We start from the raw sequence: 16,975 nt of genomic DNA on the forward strand, positions 1-16,975 counted from the left end.
AGGCCCAGTAAAGATTGGAGGTGAGAGGTCAAGGAAGCAGCAGAGGAGTGGAGAAAATAAAAGGGGAGAACTGGAATGTGTGGTTTTGTATTCTGAGAGTGGCTTTGGTGCCTCTCCAGTTAAAGAAAATAAGAATAACGTTTGGGACCTAGAAATAATACCTTAAACAAACACATAGAGTAACATCTGCTGATATTCTTGCAGTGATGGTAGGCTAAATAACCTCTACATTCCAGCAAAGAATATGCAGTCCAAAGGATAGGCGGCTCTGCTACGGGCTCTGCTACTGACTTGTGCTGTGACCGTGTGCAAGTTGCTTAGCTTCTCTGCACCTCACTTTCTCCATGTGTCAACTAAGGGTAGTGAGCCACACCTTTGAAAGCACCTTGACCTCCCTGGATGGAGGTGACTGGTCCTCAGTCGCACTGTTTTGCCTGCTTTATTACTGGAGTTTATATCTCCAGTTCAAGCCTCTTGCAAAGCATTCCCTTGCATTCTCTTGCAAAGTTTCTTCATTAGAGTCTGGTCCCTACAGGATTTGGGCCCCCCATGAACAGGTTCCGTCACTTGCACTTCTCCTATTAGAGCTTGCGTTTATCACCTCCACTTGAAAACATCAATGTCTTTGCACTCCCTTCCTAGTCTGGGAGAGATTTACTTTCCCTATGACAGTTGGGTTAAAACTCAAGAGCCCTTGATGGCGTAAGAAAAGTTCCTCCAGCTCAACCAGCAGCACTGGGGTTAGTTTATAGGCAAAATCACTTGTGTGAGCTTCATCACCATGTAGTGTATAGAGCAGATGGGATATTCAAAATGACTTCAATGGGAACAGAGTTGGGCCTATGCTGAGTGCTTTGGGAAATCCCCACCTACATGTATCTACACCACACTCTTTGCTGGTCCCCGTCCCTCCTTTCTGTTTTTCATTTCAGTTTCTGAGCATTTTTCAAGATTCAACAGAAGAAAATTCTTCAAAGAGGTGCATGGAAGAGAGGTGTCTCCTGAGCTTAATTTGGAACCCACTCAATACTCAGCTGAGATCCTCTCTGCACCTCACTTGTTTCTTTTTTGTGGGATCGTTCAGGGTTACAAATTAGATGAACTGTTTTTTGCTTTGCTATTTTAAATATTTAATGTTGTGTGTGTTTGTCTTACCCTTGTCCTTCATCTCCCAGGGTTTCCATGGAGTCAGCTTTTGCTATAGTGGATTCCCCCCCTCGCCCCCACATTCTGTCCCTCTCTCTTTCTCTTGTTAAGGATTGTGGGAGTGTTTGAGAGGGAGGTGGAGAGTGGGTGTGCTTTGCTGTTCACTTGATGTTTCTTTCTGTTTTGTGGAAAGGGGTTCAGGGTTTGAGGGGTTTGTTTCATTTTGTGGTTGTTGTGAATTTAGTTTCAGGGTTTCTATACCGGTTTTTTGGGCAGGGTTTCTGTGATGGTTAGGTTCTTTGGGCAGGCTTTTGTCTGTCCCCCTAGGCTGGGATGGCCAGTCTGGGAGGACTAAGGGCCCCGTTTGTGCAGTTTTGGAGGGTTTAACCTGTGGCCATGGGTTACAGATATTGCCTCCAGACCCTGCCTCTGTGGAGGGGTGTGGTGTAGCTATGGGGAAGGTGACTGGGTTTAAAACTCTGCGGTATGCCTCCCTCCTGAGCAAGGCTGTTGTGTTTGTTGTCATGCTTAGCCTTATTGAGCAGGTGGTTGTGGAGGGGACCAGTGAGCAGGGTGACTTTGCCCCTGTAGTGCCCCGCTCACCACCTGCTGTTAAAGTCACTCTCTCTAATGTCCCTCCTCTTTTTAGGAAATGAGCAGTTGGCTAGAGACCTGGCAAGTTATGGTTAGATCATTAGCCCTCCTAGGCTGATTTAGTTGGGCTGTAACACCCCTGAGGTTTGGCGTGTCCTGTCCTTTCGCAGGCAGGTTTTTCTGACACCAAACAATGCTTCCAAGGTTTTGAAAGATTCCCCTCAGCATAGGTTTGGTGAGTGCGACTGCAGTGTGTTTGTGGCCACTGAGGACTTGGCCTGTTTTCATTTTGGGAGTCTGACACATTTGGTCACTCAGTGCCCTAAGCTAAGAGGCAGGCTACCCCACAGTGTGGTGACCCTGTGTGTGGAAAGGTGGGCGGTTCTGTGAGTGAAGCACAGGGTGGGGTCCGTTTACAAGCAGGGGGAGATGGTTCTGTGGTTCCGGAATCAGTGGACTCTGGGCCTGAGTCTGATGGTGAAATGGAGACTGAGCCTGTTGCTATGGAGTCCATGGCTTTGGCTGTGGATTCTGGCATGAGTAAAAAACAGAGTAAAAAATAGCAGTGCCCCGTGGAGGGGGCTCGAATTTCTGAGGGTGCTGTGCAGTCAGAGCACATGTTTGAGGGTGCTGGTGTGGTGGTTCTTTGGTTGGAGGTATGGGGACTTCTCAGGTATTAGTTTTGCCCCTTAAGTCCCAGCAACCCCCTCCCTCCTGTCTCTGCAAAGTTCCTTTCCCCCCTTCTCCAAGGCTGGTAGTGACTGAGGCTGAGTGTGGGGGACAAGGAACTCACAGATTCTTTGGGTCCTGAACTCCCTGAGTTGGGGGGATACACCCTGGACACTGTTGGTAGCTTTCTGGAAGAGACTAAAGGGAAATGTGGGGTAGAAGCAGCAGACTGGATTCCTGACCTTAATCTGTTTTTGCCATCTGTTCAATACACTATGAGTTGTGTCTCTGTGTCTGAGTTTGACAAACAGAAGCAGGGTAGACTGGAAAGACTGGTGACCAAAGGGTTGTCTCTGACCAGTGGTAATGGTGGGCATTAATGGATATAGAACATTTTGGTGTTTTTGTTTGAGTTTTTTTGTTTTGTTTTATTTCTACCTTCTTATTTTTTCTGATGAGTAATTTAGCGTGTGGCTGTCTGAATGGGAATGTGTGCAAGAACATTAAAAATATGGCTCTTTTTGAGTACCTATGCCTGTGTACTTGGGTGTGTAGAGAGACCATGTAGGGTATACACCTTTGGGATTCAGGTGTGTGGGGCACTCCACTCTACTCACTGAAGCTCTGTCTCACCATCTACACTGCTGTTTATACCTATGCTAGCTGGGCGTGCAGTGTCTGTACTTAACACGCTGCCGTAAATGGAGAAGTACCTTGAATGTCAGCACTCTTTTGAGCAGGCTTCCTCAGCTTGCATTTATTGGGAGAAGAATGACACACTCCTGCTAGGGACTTGGGTGACTTTCTGCCCCCGCCCTTCCCTGACTTTGCCAAGGGGACTATTGTGGAGCTGAACTGGCTTCAAGGCACTGGGACTGGATGATATTTTGGGTCAAATTTTGGGAGGGAGTTATGGAAGAGCTGGAGAGGAGGTTGCAGAGGCAGAAGTGGCATTCGTCTTGATTCTCTTTCCAAGAGCGGTGATAGTCATTAATAATTTAATTGCCTCTGTGTTGTGGCATAAGTGGATGGTTTTGGAATATGCTCCACTCTTTTTAGAAAGTATTCAGAAGGTTATTTTTGGACTTTTTATGGGATGGCCAACATTGGCTGAGGCAGAGTATTTTGTATTTGCCTATTGTGGAATGGGGTCAAGGTCTCATTGATCTTTCAAGCAGAGTCACTACTTTTCAGTTACAGGTTCCACAGCAGTGGTTTTCTATGGATAAGCCTATTCCTGAGAGGAAACTGGCCTTTGCTTTTCATCACCAGGTATGGGGCTTGGGTTTTGATCCGGAACTTTGTTTGCTCAATCCTGGGTGCCTCAATTTTGAGGTGTTACCTATTTTTTTTATCAAAGTCTTTTAAATGCATGGAGATTGTTTTTAAGCTGAGGCTGCAGGCTAGGTGCCTGGAGTTTGGAAGGCTGCTTGCTGAATTCCTTGTTTTTAACTCTGCTATGAGGATTGCTAAGCTTGTTTCTACAAATCTAGTATCTTCTCTTATTGCAGCAGGTGCCAAGCTTGGTTTTCACTCCATTTGCTGGGATTCTTGGTTTTTATCCAAACTGAAATCAGTCCACCCTAGGGGCAGTATTGCCAGTCTGGAGAGTTGCCTCCTTGAGCTATCCAGTAATGTTTCTATTTCTTTGCCTGTTGCTTCTGCCATGGATTAAGATGACGATAGGCCGGGCAGTTTGGTTTACCTTCAGTGGCTCTTATGAATTTACTTTTAATGGCTTAGAACAGTGGTTCCCAAACTTGTTCTGCTGCTTGTGCAGGGAAAGCCCCTGATGGGCCGGGCCGGTTCGGCTGATCGTGGCTCCCATTGGCCACAGTTCACTGCTCCAGGCCAATGGAAGCCGCGATCAGCTGAACCTACAGATGCGGCAGGTAAACAAACCGGCCCGGCCCGCCAGGGGCTTTCCCTGCACAAGCGGCGGAACAAGTTTGGGAACACTGGCTTAGGACATAAGTCTTGTATATGCTTGTAAATAGTTATTTCTGGACGCTTGTTGATAGTCCTGATTCAGTGTAGAGAAGACAGCTTCTGTTGGTGGTCTCCATCCACCCAGTTGGGTGAACTATATACAAGTCTCCGACTGCAAAGCGGATGGGTGATCGCCAATGGAAAATTCTTCCTAGGACTATTGCCATGAATGTGTTTGTGCATCGTTTGATGCTAAAGGTGTCCGTGGTGTGTCATGTCCTTTTTGTGAGGCAGAGGAAACTGTTTGTTTTTCACCGGTTTCTTCCTTGTTCCAGGTTCCAGCCATTATTTGTTTTACTTTAGAGTATTTTTTTTTTTTGGTTATTGCCCCTTGATTTTTCTCATACTGTATTTATTTTTATTGTTAAGTAGAAGTTCACAAATGTGGTATGCGTCAAATATAGTTTGGGTCAAGCAAAGATGGCCGTTTTGAAAATTAGACAGTGTAAATTATTTGGTGTTGGGGTTGCTGATGTTCTTCATTTTTTAATGGTGTTATGCCTTCATTTGGGGTTTTGATAATATACTCTTATACATAATTTAGATCAATTTATTCAGTGGCAGTGTGACTCACCACTGCAGCGCCTCCTGCTGGTTGTCGCAGGAATTAGCTCTGCGTCCTCTTCTGGTTGTGTCTCATCAGCTGTCACCTCTGCTCCAGGACCCACATCACTCCAAGGACTGCAGCATCCTCTTCAGGACACAGCCCTCCAGCTGTGTCACACTCTGTGCTCCCTGCTTCCGGGGGACCTACAGTCCACTGTCCAGCCACTTCTTTCAGTGGCAACTGCAGCCAGTTGTCTGGCTACTTCCTCAGTGGTGAGGAAGCGGGGAGGACCCGGGCCCACCCATTACTCTGGGTCCCAGCTCAGGGACCTTGTAGATGGCTGCCGCTTGCCGCGTCCCCTCTGACTCCTCTGTATCTCCCTGGGCTGCTTCCCTGTGGCCCCAGCACCCTCTTTACCCTGGCCTCAGCATACTGGTCTTAGTGGTCAGCCAAGAGCCTTCTCTCGCTCCCCTGTTCCTGGCCAGCACTGGTCTGTCCAGAGTGCTAGCTTCATACTGGTTGCAAGGCAGCCAGTCCTCTCTCCTTGAGTTCCAGAGGGTATCTGAACCAGCTCTGTTCTTCAGCCCTTCTTATATGGGCCAGCCAGGCCCTGATTGGCTGCTCCTCACAACCCCTCTCTGATTGGCTGCCTCTTGTGCAGCCTCCCAAGGGCTGCTTTTAACCCCTTTTCTGCCAGTGAGGGGCAACTGCCCCATCACAGGCAGGCTATTGGAAATCATTTTGTACTGCTAGGGATGGGCAAATTGTTTTTGAATTTATTTTTTTTCTTTATTTTAATGTGTTTTATGTACTGATTTGATCAAAAATAGTTTAAAAGCCAAAGTGTCTCTCTCGATATCGCTCTCTATCTCTTTACTCTTCCTCTAATTTTCATCACCATTGAAATGGGAGCTAGGCTCCTAAATACCTTTGAGTATCTGGGCCCATAGCAATTAAGCACTCCTAAATGCTGTTTTGGAATGGCATGTCCTAGCAGCACCAAATCCCACTCATCATTAGAATATAATAAGATTCTCTCCCACTACTATGATCCTTTCCAAAGTCAAGCAATCTTCATTAAAATTATTCCAATCCACGTTCACAGCTCATGAGAACTTGCTAGATAGCTGTCTCTCTCTTCGTCGTCTCTTCAGATCACAAGTAAATAGCAAATAGGGGTCTTTTGGGTCAAAACATTGTTTTGCTGCAAGAAGGGTGAATAATGTGCAGTCTTTTTTTAAACAAACAAAACCCAGATGCTAAATGTCTTTTAACGTTAATGACAGAAATGTGCTTTCCATTTAAAATAAACAGGGAGTATACCGTTTCACATAGTCATTTGCTTCACAAGTCTAAAAATGTTCATCATTAAACAGTGTACAGAAAGCCCAGCAATGGATAATGGCTGAAATAATCTCACCATGGAGTTAAATATATTGGACATCTGGAGAGCCAGAGCAATGGCTTATCCACACTGAATACACGTGCCCTCATGTGTGTTGTGATATACAAGACCCTGAGCCTGATTCTGCCCTCCTTTAGACTGGTGTAACTTCACTGAAGTCCAGAGAGTTACACATGTAAAAACAGATTTAAGTAAGGGCAGAATAAGGTTCATTGAAATATATATTACAAGAAGTATAATTGTCTGATGCTAGCCATGGTACATTGGGATCATGGCTCTGCTCTATGGGCTAGATTCTGCTCCCTTGGAAATCAACGGCAGAACTCCTATTGGTGGGATCAGGCCCATTCTGACCCGAGTATGCTTTAGGGGGAGAGTTTTGGGATTGGGAAGGAGTTTGAACGTTTTAATTTGTGGGTTTAATGAAGTCTCCAGTAGGTGTAATCCTTCTTCTTGTTAAATCAGCTGTGTGACTAAAGGAGCTGGGCAGTCTTGCCGGCTTCACTGGGAACCAGACACATTGTTTTGAAACATTTCCATATGGCTCATTCCCAGATCTCTGTTAAAATTTAGAACCACAAAAGTGTTTTCTGCAAGTGCTATTCATACCAACCATCGTAAACAATGTCAAGAGTGAGCAGGAAATATGAAGATCAAATAGCTGAGAAAAACCAGCTTAGCCCGGTTAAATCATACACAATGCAGGGAAACAGTCAGGTCCGGAATATTTTTCTGAATGTTGGGGAGGGGAAGAAGAAAGATCTAATATTATTTTAGCTTGAATCATCTATTTCCAGGCTTCAGCTGGGTGTCATCTCAGATGCTACTTTATCACCCCATAGCTCAAAACTCCCTTTACTTTTAGCCACAGCTTCAGCATTTGACTCAAGCTCCCGTTTTTCTGACAGTGAAGTTTCCAATCTGTTTCAGTCTAATGGGAGTTCTGGTGGCAGGAAATCACATGTGAAGACAACAGAACGAAAGAGGCCATTAGAACACACCAGACCTCATGTAATCTCCACTTGACCCCAGGCCTCCTGATTCCCACCTAATGGCAAAAGAGCCACACAAAGGGGATTGCAAAGTAGATTCCATGGGTTTATTTGGGGGAATGGTTTTCAGCCCACTAGATGGACCCCATAGAACCATCCCAGAATGTCCCTCCAACTTACTCCCCAACATGGCATTATTCCACTTGCCGACTCCAAGTTAATCCCACCATCAGCCCAAGTGCTTATTCCTCTTTGGCTTACCCCACACTGCAACCTTGATCTACATCTAAGTAAGTAAAAGAGAAAGCGAATCCATGACACTTTGGATTTGAAATGAGAAATCTGAGGTCAGCAATGCAGTGCCTAATCTAAAGCAATATTGTTAGGATATAGATATTCAGGCCTGTCTGTAAAGGCCTGTACTTTAAGAATTTAGGTGTATTCTTATCACTTGGCTAGTTATAGAGGTACAAAAGAGAATAAAAATCACTGTCTGCCGGTGTAAGGGCCTTTTCTTACTGTGACAGTCTGAGGCCCTGTGCTTAGGCTAAGGCCTTTGGCTAAGCAGCAGAGGCAGCCATAAGCTAGGAAGCGACAGGTCACATCCTCACATTCCAAACTAGTCACATTGAAAGAAGGTGCTATTGGGCTGTTAGGAATACAATCCTGTCCTGAATACAATCCTGTCCTGATAATGCCTATCACCTCCAGAGAAAGGGAAGTGCCTAGAAAATGTAAAAGGAAACAGCATCCTGTCTGGCAAGAACTCACTTATCAATACTGGGATGTGAAATCCTCACTTCTGTATTGTTTTGTCATTATAGTTCCCACTTTGCTATTGTTTGTCTGTATAATCTCTGTCTGGTTCTGTGATTGTTCCTGTCTGCTGTATAATTAATTTTGCTGGGTGTAAACTAATTAAGGTGGTGGGATATAATTGGTTACATAATCATGTTACAATATGTTCTGATTGGTTAGTTAAATTTCAGGAAAATGATTGGTTAAGGTATAGCTAAGCAGAACTGAAGTTTTACTATATAATCTGTAGTCAATGAGGAAGTGAGTGGGCCTTGGTGGGAGGGGGTGGGAGTGTGTGAGGGAGAGATGGGAACAGGGTATGGGGGTGGAGAAATTGGAACCATGTTTTGCTAAAGGGGGAAATGGGAACAGGGAATGAGGGTAAGGAAATTGGAACCATGTTTTGCTAAAGGGGGAAATGGGAACAGGGAATGAGGGTAAGGAAATTGGAACCATGTTTTGCTAAAGGGGGAAATGGGAACAGGGAATGGGAGTAAGGAAACTGGAATCCTGTTTGGCTAAAGGGAGAAATGGGAACAGGGACACAGGTGTAAGGCTCTGTGGTGTCAGAGCTGGGAAGGAGGATACTAAGGAAGGAAACTGGAATCATGCTTGCTGGAAGTTCACCCCAATAAACATCGAATTGTTTGCACCTTTGGACTTCGGGTATTGTTGCTCTCTGTTCATGCGAGAAGAACCAGGGAAGTAAGTGGGTGAAGGAATAAGCCCCCTAACAAATATCACCCATCAGTTTCATAAAAAGCACAGGAAAAATATCCCATCAGGCAAAAAAAATTGTCATCTAAAATAAATGCTAATCTTATCTATACAGACAAAATGATGGGCAATTGTTATCATGTTTCTTCTTGCTGGAGCTGGATACCACAACATCAATGACTGGTTATTTGTGACTCAAACAGACAGGCCAGAAGGGAAGCTAGCATGGCAGAGAATGCCCAGACTTGCTCTGAGTGCATTTTTGTTTTTCCCCAGAGCCAGTGAAATGTGCAGTATAAAAGGTACATTTACAGAACCTAAGGCCTTAGCTGTCTCAAGACATCTGATCTCTCTTGAGACCTGAAAGTAGTTCTATCTATCTCTATTTATTGACTTGTGAGATTTGCTTGAGCCTCAGCAGATGGAAACACAAATGGGAAGGCCTTGTTTATTTGTGTTCTAAATGGCCATCTCACTTAATATTTCAGCTCTTCTTTGCTTCTCAGTTTGCTGTACCATTGTAGCACTGTTGCAAAGAGAACAAATCTGGTTCAAGGGATGTTGATGATGGGAAGTACTGAGCCTTGTAGCTCTGGGTTCCAGGTTTAGATAAAAGAGTCTTTCCCCTCTCAGGACTGGGCTGTAGCCCATGTCAAATGGGCTTGGTGATCTCCATCCATCCGCTAATACTATAATAATCTATAGTAGGAAGTGGTTTCCATCTGCAGATCATACAGCACTTACAAATTATTATTATCCCCATATTACAGAATGGGGAAACTGACACACAGATTGGTGTCATGCCCAAGGTCACACAGCGAGACAGGCATCAAGTTGGGGTTAGCTTCTCACTCTTAATCCAATGCTCTGTCTGCCAGACCACACCACTGAAACCATTCCCTAAGAGGAGGCATATCAACTTCATCGTGTCAGAAAGGAGAAGGACTGAATGGAAAGGAGATCCAATGGCCATCTCATCTTTGGAGGGGACTATTCAATCTGGGGCAAGTCTGAAATATATTGGCAGGGCTGTGTTGTGGACTCTGAACTGCCCTGCTGGTATCTATTCTGTGTGTGGTCAAAGGACTTCAGTCTCCAGTGCTGTCCCCTGAAGGAAAGGCCTAGAAGGACATTTTATTGTTAAATGTTTTAATCAACAAACTCTACTACCTAAATTTTCTCTCTCACTCACTCTCTGTCTCTCTCTCTCTCTGAGGAAAGAAACACACCTTCCTCTCTTGAAAGGCTGCTGTGATGGGCTATCCCCTCCATACTGCCAAGGAAGATTTTGGAACAACCAAAGAAGAGCTTTCCCCCAGAAAATTCAGCCCAGGATTTACCCACAGCCCAGTGCTTTATGCGAGAGTCATTTGGGAACTCAGTCAATGCTGTGCTCATGCTGATGCAATGCAGACAGGATAAAAAAAAAAAAGTCAAGTTTTGCCTCTTGCTGTGGAGTCTCGGGGCCTTGATTTAAGAAGCTCTCATCCGCCAGAAGCACAATAAAATGCCATTGATGGACTTTGTCTTGTGTGAATGGGGAGAATATTCTAAAGTCAAATGCTTTGCCTCCCAGCCTCTCAATACTGCAAAGTTCGTCAGTTCCAAACCCAACGGTGCAAAAGGAAGTTGGTCCGTGGCTCTAAGGTACATTGCTCCAATGCTATTTGAAACCTTGTTTTAAAGTGAAACCTAGAAAAATACATGCTGGACAGTACAAGAAGACAGTAAACTGTGGCGAATGGGTGTCAGCAACTCTTGCTGGGATACATTTCCCAGCAATCATGTTGTATTTATTGCTCTTCTAGGGCCTGATCCACAGCCCATTGAAGTCAATGGGAGCCATTCCACTGACTGTAAAGAGCTTTAGATCAGACCCCTACTGTGGCCATAACCATAGTGGGTATTAATCTTATCCAGGCTGCAGCACTGTGCACTAGCTGCAGTGCATACGTGTTCTTCAAGGCATAGGAAACTTGCACACAGCTGGACGGTGTGTTTTCTATTTCAGTGCAACTCCCTGATAGTTAGGATTTGGCTTATAAATAGATACTGCTTTTTTTTTTCTTTACAGAAGTTCACTAAGGCTGTAGCATATTGAAGAGCTAAAAAGAACCACAGCTTTGAGGAACGTTGTTAAGGCATTTGTAAGATGCTAGGCAACGCATCAGGGAGAGCAAACCCCACATTAAGGGGCACCGTACCTGGGAAGAATTGTTGAAAGTCACTTATGTCACGGGATTACTTCTCAAAGTAAGTTGCCTGGCATGGGCAGAGACATTTGGAACACAAATGCCATGGGAAAGTTCAAAATATATTCATAGCTGTCTCATCCTCAGGGTTTAGGTTTTGCTCCAAAGCCAGTTTCAGAGTCTCATTTCAAATGAAAGCTTTTACTCTATCTGTAATGCATTGTGATATCCAGCAGGTAGAACTCATGGAAGGAAATTGCTTCCTGCAATGACATATGATTCATTCAGTCACATCTCTGAGCTATTTAGGGGAAATTATCCATGGGATTGTATCATTAGTTTAAAAGCAGCTGCAATTGTTTTCCTGCCAGGATAATTTTAAGCCACGCATGAGTATTAGTTGGAAAAACATATTTGAAAAGGTGCCTAACTCTTTCCATATTGCTCAAATTGGGATTTCAAGCAATATATTCCTCTTTATTGGTAACCAGATCCATGGGTGAGATTGTGAGCAGAGCCACCTTTCTGCGAGCTGGCTAGCAGGTATGGTTCTGACTGTAGCTACTCTCTGCTGATTAGACAGCCAACCTGCAAAAGCAGATACCTTAGCCATTGGCCTCATTTGTCCTTGGTGCAGTAAATGGTGTATTGTGAGGACATAAACGCAAAGAGCCATGCTTTGAACAGCAACTAGAGAACTCTCCAACCGGAAAGTTCCTACGTTTATTAAACTCCCCACTGGAACAGATCCTCGTCCTCTCTTGTAGCTGAGGACCAGAAATGCTATAAGCACTCCAGATCTCCTTTCCTTATCGTAAAAGATTAAAACTTAAATGATAAACCAATGTATGTATACAAAACATTTAAAATGAATGTCTAATTCCTTAAAACGGTTTGCATTATTATATCCCTATGAAGAGAAGCCCTCATTGTCAGTGTCACCTAGTGGTCAGGCAGAGGTCCAGGAGGTTGTACTTCTCTCTTTTGGACATCTCCTTTTTTTCTATAGGTCCACCTTGTGGTGGTCTGTCCCTTTTATGTGACTAGCCTTCCAGCCAGATCAAGTCCAATAATGAGGAAATCTTCAGATGCCTCAGGGGCTTCAAGGTATTTCTCCTTAGGTCAGGGACTTAGGGTCTGGACCCTTGTGCATTCGGGGCCTTTCCATATTGAGTTCCCCACTGATAGTCTTCTGTCATAGTCCCCTCTTGAGGGTTTGGTAGGGGAGCCTGGGCCCTCCCTCTCCACCAGGCTCTGATCTAGGGCCCAGTGCTGGGCAACTAAGTTCTGCACCTTGGGGTGCAAAGCAACTGCCTCCCCGGATCACTTGGCACCAGAGTCCCTGTGACACTGGCAGACCAGGTGCCAGCTCAAACTGAAGCCCCAGGCCAATTCACTTGTGTGTTAGTGTAGATCAAAGTGATTGTTAAATGTATAAGAGTGTATTTGGTGTTTAAACTTAATGAAAACTAATGGGTTCTAACCTGCATTGTTTTCATTTATCTGTATCCTGTTACAATGTAGTAGCAAACATTTACATAGTGTATACTCCTGTAACTAAATAATCTATCACATGAGAAAGAAGCCTTGTGGAATGCAAATGAACAGAAAAGTGCTGATTTCAAAGCAAATGGTCATTGTGTGAGATGACCAGAGGTCAAAGACTCAAAATGCATTCCTCATTCACCATCATCAAAGGAAAAGCCCCTGTGGGTAGTGACACTGTCAGCTTGTTTTCTGTGAGAAGAAGCTATAAGTATGGATTCAAGGAAATATCCTGCATCTCTGGACTGTTTGGACTTTTAGAGGGAAGTGTACCACAGGCAAAGTAGGGATCCCCCAAAACAATCTGGGTACCCTGAAAAGGCTTTTGGGTAACCGGCAGTTTATTACATCACTGCCACCATTTGGAATGACAAACTGTGACTCACCTGTGCATATATTTTACCTGCTTTAGCCTCTCAATAACTCACTTCCTTTTCTTAGCTAATAAACTTTTAGTTAGTTTACTTTAGAATTAGTTGCCAGCATTGTCTTTGGTGTGAGATCTAGAGTACCAGTTGATCTGAGGTAAGTGACTGGTTTCTTGGGACTGGGAGCAACCTGATGTGGTGTGATTTTTGGTTAGGTGACCTTTTATCACAAAGTCAAATTTGGGTGGCAAGATGATTGGAGAGTCTAAGGTGACTATCTGTGACTCCATGGTAAGAATGGGATAGTGATCCAGGAGTTCACAGTTGTTACTGGGTTGGTGAAATCTAATTACAGAACACACCACCAGTTTGGGGTGTGTGACAGGGTGGACTAAGCTGGATGCATCAGGGACCTGCCACACCCATCCCAGCTAAATCCTTCGAGCGGCCTAGAGAGACTGCGGAGGGCTCGCTAATCAGAGAGGCTGCAGGAAGCAGCCAATGAGAGCCCAGGACGGCCATATAAAAAGGAACTACAGAGCCAGAGACAGTTCTTTGCTGGAGTCAGAGGAGTGCAGATGGTGCCCCTGGCTGGCCAAAGGGAAGTGCAGCACTGCGGACAGCTCAGTGCTGGCAGGGACTGGGAGAGCAGGAAAGAGATCCTGGATGGCTGCTGGGCCTGAACATGGAAAGGCCCTGAGCTAAGGGTAAAGCATCGGTGAAGGCTGGGGCTGTGGGAAAATGGCCCAGGGAACTGAAAGCAGTTTTGCTAAAGGGACACGGCAGCATGTGGCTGCTATTCTGAGGGTCCGGGGGGTGGAACCCAGAGTAGTGGTGGGCCTAGGTTCCCCCATAGGCCACTGGGGAAATGGCCTAGAATTGGACAGTGATAATGCCCCGGAACTGTTAAGAATCCCAGCTGGGGCCAGAACAGACCAAGAGGGCAAAACCATTGCCTCCAGGGGGAAAGCCTTGGGGTAAGTGCTGGGACTGTTTAAAGACTGAAGACACATGCGACCAGAAGGGGTGCTTGTGAGAGATGGGTGCCCTGTTTTCTAACAGTTTGCCCTGAGATAGGCACTCACATTCGTGAGCCACTTCAGACAGCGTGAGCAGTCCTCGTTTCCCCACAGGGTAAATTAAAAAACTGAACACAAAATAAGGTTTTTGACCTTCAGAAATGATCACCAGTCCCTCCTTTGCATGCTTGGTTAGGTCAACAGTGCCAGGCCTCCGGCAGCAAGAGCTCCTGGGGTGCTCCTTCAAGAGAGCTCAGAGCAAAGGTCTGCTCCCTTTCACTGTCTGCTTCACTTTTTAAGCTCCACCTCCAGATTGTGCAGGTTTTCAGGTGTGGAAGGATGAGACTGCTGGGCCCAGAGTGGCTCCTTAACCCCTTCTTCTCCAGTGCGGTGTTTGTATACCCCATCACAGTCTCCTTATCAATTTCATTTAAATAGTCCTGAGCAGTATTTGAAAGACCAAATCTTCGAGGGGGTCGGATCAGTCTTCCAGGCCATGTTCTCACTTCTGTTGAATTTGTGCATGAAATTCCCTGCGAAGGGGGTTTGCTTCCTGACAGAGTACCTGCAGATCCCAGATCCTCTCTTTCTTTTGTTGGAAATATTGAAGATGAACGTGATTCCTCCAGTGGAGTCCTTCTGGAGTTTCTACTCGCAAGGGTGTGGGAGTTTCTGCCACCTTTCGAACAGTTCCAAATGTCTACGTGCTTTTGAGCCAAACGTTATTCCCTAGTTTCAGTTCAGGGAGTGCTCTTGTCCTGTGCTGAACAATGAAATTTTGTTGTTGTGGAATTTTTATTTTGGTGTCCTGTTTTCAAAATTCCTTCGGATCAGGCCACTTAGGTTTAAGCTGTATTGGTGTCACAGGTAAAGGCATTCTTAGTTGTTTTCCCATCTGACGGTCTGTTGGAGACAGTCCAGATGCAAGTGGTGTTGACTGATATGCCAGGAATTGGCTGATTTTTGCAGATTTTTTTTAAAAGTCTGCACAGCTTGCTCCATCTTCCTGTTGCGCTGGGGGTAAAGTAGTCCAATGTTCAAAATCAAGGTCCTGTGCAAATGCTAGGAAAGTTTCAGCAGTACATTGAGGCCCGTTATCACACACTGTATAATGACTTCAGGAACTCCATTATTGCAAATATTGACTTTGATTTCTGGATGATTTGTTCCAGTGAAGTCTGTGTAAGTATAACCAAGTCATTATATGCAGAGAAGTAATCAGCTACAATAATGTATTTGTGTCCTTTCCAGAAAAACAAATCTGTGGCTTCTTGCCACCAGCATCTGTCAGGTGGCTTTGTAGCGAGTAATGTTTCTGGTGACTTCCCCACCACCCTTTGTTACATATTTCTAGGCTTGGAAGGATTAGATTTTTAATTGATACATGTCAGTAAACATCAATTTCACTGTACACACACAAACTGATGAAAACGGATAACAATCCAAATTTAGATAGGTAAAGTAAGAAATATCTGCTTGAGAACTTATTAGAGTTTGACTTAAGGATATTTATTTTGTATATTTAATGGTTTTAAAACTTTTACATTTTGAATCTCAATGCCCATCCTTAACTAATTATTGTCTGCCTCCTAAAATCCAACAACTGAAAATTTAAATTGATAAAAATAGAAAAAATGCTTAAATATCAATTTTATCTGTCAAAATAATTTTTAAAGAAATTGAATTTTGCCAAAACTACATACCTTGTGGCTCTCTACTAAGGTCCAAATTTGCCCACTGAGACTGGGCCGCCATATGGATTGTTGGGCTCATGCCCTGCACTTGTTTATACCTTTGTGTCCTTTGTGGATTTTGGAGAAGTATCTCTTTCTGAAGCATTATAGGGACAAGAATGTGTTGTCCTTTCAAAAGCAGGCAATCAGCCATGTGAAGGTTTTCAGTCCTGCCAATAGGGTAGTGATCTGTTGGAAGTTGGCTCTTTTGTTGGAAGTTGACCCTCTTTCTCAAAGTTGAGTCAGTTTCTGGCAAGTCTCATTCAACTCTAATTTGCCGAAGTCTGGTGGCAGATGCTGGAATTGCTGCCAGAACAAGATCAATATGGATGGTGACATCTTTTTCTCTAAAGTCTTTTTTCTTTTGCTGGTGGCTGTTCAGTTGGGGATCTAAGGAGAATATCTGCAGCTGTGAGTGCTTTCCCTGGTACGTGTTCAATGTCGAAAGAAATTGCATTAGCTGTAGTCATAAACTTAGAATCCTAAGTTGAGGGTCGTCTAGTGCAGTGGTTCTCAAACCTTTTTTTCATGGACCTCTTGAAAATTGCTGAGGGTCTCAGCGGACCATTTAATGATCTTTCCAAATGTTGTTTGTACAGTTAGCTAATTATTGTAAAGCGTTTTGGATAAAAATGCTATATAAAAACTTAATAATAATTAACTTCTTTGTTCTACAAATAAAAGCACACAACTCATATTTTAATATAGGTAGTCTTACCTTTCTACTGCAATGGATGTGCCCTTTCTCCCCCGCCGTGGCAGCCCCCGAGCTGGGGTAGCAAGGAGGGGTGGTCTCTCCCTCTCTCCCCCACCACGGCAGCCCCTGAGCTGGGGCTGGGAAGGAGAGGGGTCTCTCCCCCGCCACAGCAGCCACAGAGCTGAGGCTGGAGAGGAGGGCCGTCTCTCCTCGGCAGCTGTAGCCCTGGAGCTGGGGAAAGTCACCTCTTTCTCTGGCTGCTGCAGCCCTGCACATGCCAAATTCCCCCCACCCCCTCTTCTCACCCCAATGCCCCCTCCTACTTACCCCTTATTCCCTCCAAGGCCACCACCTCACCTTGCATGTGCGTCTTCTCCAGGGTCCAGGCACCTAATTAGTGGAGCCACAACTATGCAGCTCCACTAATTCGGTGGGTGGCCTTTCATTGTCTCGTGTGCTGCTGCCCAGGCGTGCACCTTAGAGGGAACTATCTGCGGACCACCAGAATGCGTCCGCAGACCACAGTTTGAGAACCTCTGGTCTAGTGGTTTTGAACCCAGTAAT

The sequence above is a fragment of the Natator depressus genome, chromosome 7, assembly GCF_965152275.1.
Source record: "Natator depressus isolate rNatDep1 chromosome 7, rNatDep2.hap1, whole genome shotgun sequence".
NCBI classification, from domain to species: Eukaryota; Metazoa; Chordata; order Testudines; family Cheloniidae; genus Natator; species Natator depressus.